At 36.9% G+C, this 7,888-nt stretch overlaps 1 protein-coding gene across 1 annotated transcript in view; it reads left to right on the plus strand.

Annotated features, from left to right (window-relative positions):
- Positions 1–7,888, plus strand: part of LOC108754895 (beta-1,4-glucuronyltransferase 1-like) — a 42,944-nt gene that overhangs the window by 12,920 nt on the left and 22,136 nt on the right.

The following is a 7,888-nucleotide window of genomic DNA, read 5'->3' on the forward strand; positions in this document are numbered from 1 at the left end:
TCTCAGCCGAGCTGTTATTATAAGGAATATGAGGAATATTTTCGATAATTAATTTTGTACAGCGATTTTTGTGATAAGTTAACGTCTGAAGAGGCCTTAATCCGGTAGCCGAAACTTGTAACGTTTTATATTTGAATTTAAACTGAATTCTTTATTATTATTTTGACTTTTCTTTATTTGTATTGATTTATTCTTTTTAATTGTGTGACAATTTAAAAAATGTGTTTGCCCTTTATTTATTGTTATTTATTTTGTATATGAAGAGTCCTTCTATCTGTTAAATATAATAAATTTGAAACATTCTTCCGGAAATTTCGCTGGTTTAATTAAACTGCCTTTAGTCTTTAAATATCAATTGATACAGAGACTGATGAGAAGCAAGCATGATGAGAGAGAGAGATTATCTGTACTTAAGCAGTTTGAAATTCAAAATCTCGCGAATGAAAGGAGAAAAACGTAAATAATGGTAATAGGAAGATCAATTTATGAGCAAATAATTAGGTCAAAAATGTAAAGTGGTTTATTAGAGCGTTACTCAATTAGTTAAAATATAATATGTATATAGGAGACATTTTTATTTTACTTAGTTTTCCTCAGTCCATTAAAATAATAAATAAAAGATAACCTTAATGTTTAAATGATATTCTCAACGGATAGCAGACATATAAAATAGTTCTTAATTATAACGTACTAAAAGCCACATTCCAACACAATTAATGACGATTGTCAAATCGACGTACATTCTTCATTAATATGCAAATAGAGGTCCAATTGAGAAACTATTTTCCCGTTCGAAGGTGAAAAAGTAGAGTCAGAAGAGAAAAAATGTCCTATAGAGGACAGGATGTATCTGAAATAACGCCTATATATACTAATCACATAGCTTATTCTTAATAAAAAACTGAGTCGAAAAGTCCTCTATTATTTTCCAATTTCGCAATATTTGTTTTAGTTACTCAATGAGTAAAATGTCTAAAATCAACGTATAAGACAACTTGAAGGTATTTTTAAAAGCTCTTTAAGAAATATCTTCAAAATGTTTCACAAAGAACCCTGAAAGATATCTTAAAACTAATCTTTAGAAAATTAATATCTCGTTAACTATTGCAAAAATTGCAAAATGGTAGAGGACTTTTCGACTTAGCTTTTTATTAAGAAAAGCTACCGTATGATTGGTGGGCGTTATTTACATCCTATATACTTTTAAATACACCCTATATACTTTTTAAGTAAGTTCCTGAATATATTCGAGAATCGTCATAAATATCTCATCAATTTATCATATGAATTGAAAACGTTCTCTTCTGAAAATTTCATTAGCTTAATTAGATTCCTCTTAATCTTTAATCAATCGATACTGACTACACGACACGGTCGCTGAGTTGTGTACGTGATCTCAACCGCCGCGGTTCGTCTTTAATGGACTTTGGAGAGAGAGTTTTCTCTCCGGGCTCGAAAATATTAAATTTCACCCCTCTTTATGCGGTGGCTGCGTCACACCGGTCGCGCGTCGTCGGAGTAAAAGAGGGTAAGAGAGGGTGGACGGGCAACCTTCGAAGAAGGGGAAGTCGTGGAATCGAGACACTTCCGAATGCACATCCCAATGCATTCTGATATTACGTCTGCGACGCGCAAGAGATCCCGAGCGCGCCAGCCCTCTCTTGCAATTGTAATGAGCGTCCGCTGTGCGCGACGTAGGGATTTGCTGGCAGTAATAGCATGCAAACATCCTTGCGGAGAGGGAACACGACGAAGGACATCCTGTCCCTCTTCTACCTCTTTTCTCGCAGCCGTGCGCGACGTCACGACGAGTTAATACATCCGCCCACCAGACACACGGACGACACCCAGGATGGTAGTTGTCCTCTCGGGTGGACGTCGACGGCGGCAGGAATTTTCTCGCGTTTTACACAGACGTGCACGGATGCACTCGGAGGTTTCCGCACTGGGTTGTAAAAATCCCTGCAACTGATGTTGCCTCTCAACGGCGGCGCTCCGTCCTTCCGCGGAGTCCACTAGCGACGTGTGCAACGAAGGGGATCGAGCAACGAGAAGGAGCGCAACTAGAAGTTTTATATCGTAACAACACGACGGAAAACTTTCTAACAGTTTCGTATTTCTTCTTATTATTCGTAATGTGCATATTGGAAAGTATTTATCATTTTATTAAACAGACATGCATGTACCCAAGCAGAACGAGTCATTATAGTGTTAAAATCATGTGAAAATATCATTTACGATTTATTTTAATATCATTTCAACGTCATTTTCATGTTACCGTGACTTGTGTTCTGCTTGGGTGTATTTATTATTTTCTTTCTATTCTATTTCCATTCCACTTGCTTTTATATTTCTTGCATTATCGCTTCTACCACATTAGTCTTCGTTACGTTATTACTTAAACTTTATGTAATGCTTTTGTTTCTGAGAAAAATATAGTGCTGGAGCAGAATAATCTTTCGTAAATATAGACACACACACATTTATGAAAAATCCTTCTATTTACAATTCACATTTGGAATATTCCAAAGTATTATCACATGTATTTTTCCTCGTGTGTTGACTTACGTGATAACGACTGAAACATTCGTCTTAACGTAGAGAATTTAACGTTGGTATCATATTGCCCTAAATAAAAGTACACTGCAAGCTGTTTACTCTTACTCTTCATTGCATGACATTTCTGTAGGTTTTCGTGTACGTTGTAATGCTCCGCGTTTTTCTTTATACGCAAAACAAAGATGATTGCGCCGTCGAGGTGCACTCGTTCGCACTTTTTTTTTTTTCCCGCAATAATGATACGACAAGCAACGAAATGGAACGAAAACATGATGATGGAAAAATCGCGTTTGCCGAACAAATTATAAGAAAATAGTTATGACGAAGTTGGTTGGTTTACGTACCGCCGTGGTGTGTAATGGCGGTCTTTCTCGGCGCGCACTAAGAAAAATATACTACGCCGGAATTCGCGAACTTCTCGGATCGCCCGTCATCGTTGCTTTAAACAATTTCAAGCCAGGCGGCTTCTTTTTCCATATTTTTTCCCAGTTGCACGTTTAATGGCTAGAGTTTATATATATATAACATTGTCGTTTTCAAATATTATCCGTGAAAATGCGCCAAACGATCGCAACTGTGTATGTTACTGCTTTGTGGGCGCGTTACAAACGAAAAGCTCGATAGCAAAATAAAACTACACAAGCCGATCGCCTAGTATTCAGGCAATGGTATTAAGCAATTAATTCTCATGTTAACATTTTGTTTTCTCAATACTGCAGCATCGCTGCGGTACTTATAATTGGATAATTTCACTTGCGCGGGAATTTTAAATTAAAACTGCCTGTGCAACTTATATTGAACATTGAAACTATTTTACTGAAACAATTATTACATCAAATGTGTCTGAAGCGTCGGACGAGATCTGATTTTAAGTTTCTAATTGATTGATAAAAGAAGATAAAAGGACTAAGCACTGCTTTAAATTTATTATATCAAGTTATATCCAATTTGAATTGATTTTAATTATTTTTAAAAATCGCCACTGCTTCTAATTCAATGTATCATCAATTTAACTAAAACAGTGGCGTTTAACTCAGACGGTTGGACTCAAAGGTATTACAGATTTGATTCAAATTTGATTTATTACAATATTTATTTAAATGCATACGTTAATATGTTGTTTACTTTGAAACTAACCACAGAAACGGATTGCTTTACATTTCAACATACGTACAAGTTAAAAATAACAAAATGTTATTTAACTCAAGGGATTGAATTATCATTGCTTTGATATTTAACAGTGAGATATTAGGCAATTATAATTTCTATATGTTAACAATTTATTTCATCAATAATGCACCATCGCTGCGGTATTTATAATTAGATAATTTTACTCGCGTGGGAATTTTAAACTCGAATGGTCTGCATCATCCTGTATTGAAAATTGAAACTAATTTGTTCAATTACTACATCTATAGATATAAACGTGGTGTCGGACGCGAGATCCGTTAAACTTATAATCGACCGGAGATAAAAGAGAAGCGACAAAGACTTCGTTCTTATTCATGATTCCATATTTGCCTGCTGAGATAACACATAGGAATATCGTCGGAAGTGTCGTCGTTCCCATTAGTTTTCCGTCGACGGTCGGGTTGACGTACCGTTGCTGGATGCGTCTTCGAATCGTCAAACATTTGCATTTGCCATATCCATCGAGTACAGCTTGTCCCGCGAGAGGAACGCGGCATGTAATGCGTTGCGGTATGCATACGTGCATTACACACACACACACACGCACACACACATAGGTATGCGTTCCGCATACAAGTTGTACCTCGCGAGAGAGCGTAACATCGCGCGTAGTAAAGAGAGTACATTACGCGCGCAACTCTTTCCGCACCCTAATGCATCCGATATCCGCTTCCCCAAAGTCGGTCAAGGCTCCTTCAGAAGATGCATTTCCACTTGAAACTTCCTTCCCGCGTTCTCGAAAAGACGACCACCGCACGTCCGAATAGCCAACGTTTGCCCGTCAGTGAGGCCGCAGATCTCGATGCGAGAAGGTTGAGAGGTTCAGGAGAGAAGAAGGGAGAAATGGAGGAGGAGGAGGAGGAGGAGGAGGAAGAAGAGAGGAGGTGAAGGAGGAATGATTTATATCCCTTGGGCGCGAAGATCTTACCTCGGGTGTTAGTTCCGCCGGTTGAACATCCAGATGGAAAGCGGGCGGGTATGGCACATGGGGCGGTGGCGAGGAAGGGTTGCCGCCGCCAAGTTCTTATCGGTGTGTATATAATTTTCGGTGGGGTTTGCAGTTAGTAGGTAACACCGCGGCTGCCCTTTACCCTCGGCGTGGAACTTGCTGCGGTGGGATACTTACGACCGACGTTTACGCCGGGGATACAACACATTGTTCCCCCAAGGCACATTAGGTCGGATTTCGTAGCGTCGGAGTGGTTCGCTGCGGTTTAGCGATTTTTGCGAGGGTCGGCATTGGTGCGTTCGACTTCTCGAGGCGAGTAACTCGATACGCACTGGGTTTCGGTATCGCGGATTTCACCGGGAATACCTTTCTGGAGCAGTAAAGTAGGACAAGTCTCAGCTGAGTTCTCAAATTATTCATTACAGGGATAAAAATGTAAATAAAGAAATATGAAGCTCTCAGCTTACATTCAATTTACAGTTGTGATTGTGATGTAAAATCCCTTGCGTTACGTTTTATAACCTTTATTACTTTTTGTATTTATTTAGTTTTGTGGAGAAAATATATTTCTATAAACAGAATTTGAACGAAAAAATAACAGATGTTTCTCGTCTTTTTTATTGTCTTCGACGGCATCCGATGCCGTCCTCGTTATCTTGTTGTAAGACACAGATTTTTGCAATGGGTCTCCTGTGTAGATAGCGGACTCACCCCGTAATTAGGTAAAGTAGTCCTTGTTCTTGCTCTGCACTCAACAGTCACAACAAACTGTTATCGGTAAGTTGCTCGGCAGTTTACTTTCGCCAGTGACCGAACCACTTCCATGAGTTTGTTTAAAAACAACGCCAGCCGTTGCGGTGTTATCGTAAGTTCTTCGCTTAGAACGTCCATCGCACAGTGAGGTATTTTCGTAAAAACTTTCTAAAAAACGTGACTAACAGTAACAAAATATGAAGTTGCAAATTTTGCGTTTTTTAAAGTTGCGAATTTGTGTTTTTATCTCAAGTTTTAACTAGTAAGTTATGTTATTATATTATTCAACAACGAGTTTTAATATATTTGTGTAAAGATATTATTTGTACAAATTATTTCGGTTTAACTTGTGTTGTGATTCGACAAGAAAAATATTTTATTTTTAAATGAAAGAGAGATATATGTCCGACAATTTTTTTGCATAAGATTATACATAAGATTGACTTTTAATTACAGCTGTATAAATATCTTGTATTCGGATCTTTTATATGACAATATTAACATTTTAATTCTGACGTAATATATGGCCGGTGTATTCATAGTCTTATATTTAAGATCGTTTTAAATTCAGACTTAAAATGTCACATAAATCAGTCATAGAGAGAGATCCATATTAATATTATAATATCTTTTTATTAGAAATTACTTAAAATTGTCTTGAAACTATGAATACTGATCTTATTACAATCAAATTATCACCATTAGGTACATCTTTTTTTTAATTCTACAATTTTGCTTCTTATTTTCTGCTATAGATCGTTTTTAGATATTTTAGAGTTTTTTATTTTAGACTCTTTTTTTAAAGAATTCTGGGTCAGTAAATTTTTATTTTTCTATTAACTTTTTTCTATATACAATTTAGCGTACGAAAAATATATAAAGTGACATCCATATTACATTTACTGCTAATTTTAAGAGACTGATGAATGACGTTCTTTACAGTCTTGCCATTATTTCGCTGTGGATGTAAAATGCTTTCAATTCAAAAGTGAAATATTATATTTAAAACATATGTTGCATCGTTTTTTCTTTGCCTTTGAACGAAAATTATGCTTTTGACCATGCTTTTCTGAAATTGGCCCAATGTATGCCGCGGTAATCTCCCTATTTATAGAAGAGAGCAAAATATCCCCAGTTTAAACGCACCCTCGCTTGGCTTTCTTGACTTTCCTCGCAAATACGCGCGAAGGATATAATCCGATTACACGTTTTGATACGTTCAGAGATGGTGTAGAACAACGTGTGCGTGCTTGACTGCATTTTGCCTGGTGTATTTTCCTGCCGTTTGCTTTAGTCTCGCGTACTAGTCACAGGAACGATTCTTTTGGATTTCAAAGCTAATCATTTATCGAATTTATAGCAGCTGCAACAGCTAAGCAACAAAATATTGAATTGCATTTTTTTTCTTTCATATGTGTATCTTATATATTACAAAAGTTTATCTTTTATTGAATTTTATTCCGTTGACAAACAAGATGCGTCGTTTCTCTTGTAAATTTATCTGCTGCCAATAAACGACAAATTTTGTATGAACTCTAACTGTTTTTGTAAACAACTCGCTTGATTCGGTGTGTAATTTAGCACCTTTCTCGAAACGTTAGTCCGCCGCCGACTAATACAAGATTCTCGTCATTATACAGCGGCTTCATCTCGCCGCGGGTCGTTTTATTCCTCTCACGTATCTCTATGAAATTATTCACGCTGGCCGCGGCGACACATTGTGCCTCGCGGTTCTAGAAGAATAAGTGGCGAACATAAAACGCGAACAACGAAGAGAGCTGCTCCCTGGTTCTTAACTCGAACACGTTATGACGAGAACACATGATATTCGCCTCATTCGCCTTATTTTCTATGTTTTCAGCAATTTTATATCTTTCCTCGACTAGGAAAATAATAATTCGGTGATAACTTGCGTCCTTATGGCAGAGCTTGTTGTATTATCGCTTCGCTTTATTACATATACTATCGGGATTGGTATCATTCTGGTGGAGTTTAATTCTTCATGTCATAATCTCTTGTATCTGAGATCGTTCTAAGTACAGTTTGAAGGCATCGTAAACCACATAGCTGTATAAATTATACAGCTGTTATTACATAGCTGTTAATATTAGCATTAAGATATGATTTAAGAGGGTCTTGAAATAAGCACTGTGAATATTGGCCTCGCGAGAAGGAGAGAGGATAACATAAAACACATAAAATATATTACAATTAAAATAAATCTTTCTTTAATTTTATAAAATGAAAATTCCTATGATTGTCAATCAGAATTATTTTTGTACATCTTCGAGGTCAAAGTGTGAACTTTTTCTTCCTAAAATGATATTCATGCGGAAAGACCGATTTGCTAAAGTACGTAAATATATTAGCCAGATGCAAATCTGAAAATAATTTTGTTAGACTATTAAAATAATTACGTAGGACCCCCCCCCCCCC

Source organism: Trachymyrmex septentrionalis, unplaced genomic scaffold, assembly GCF_001594115.1.
Source record: "Trachymyrmex septentrionalis isolate Tsep2-gDNA-1 unplaced genomic scaffold, Tsep1.0 scaffold81, whole genome shotgun sequence".
In the NCBI taxonomy this organism is placed as follows: Eukaryota; Metazoa; Arthropoda; class Insecta; order Hymenoptera; family Formicidae; genus Trachymyrmex; species Trachymyrmex septentrionalis.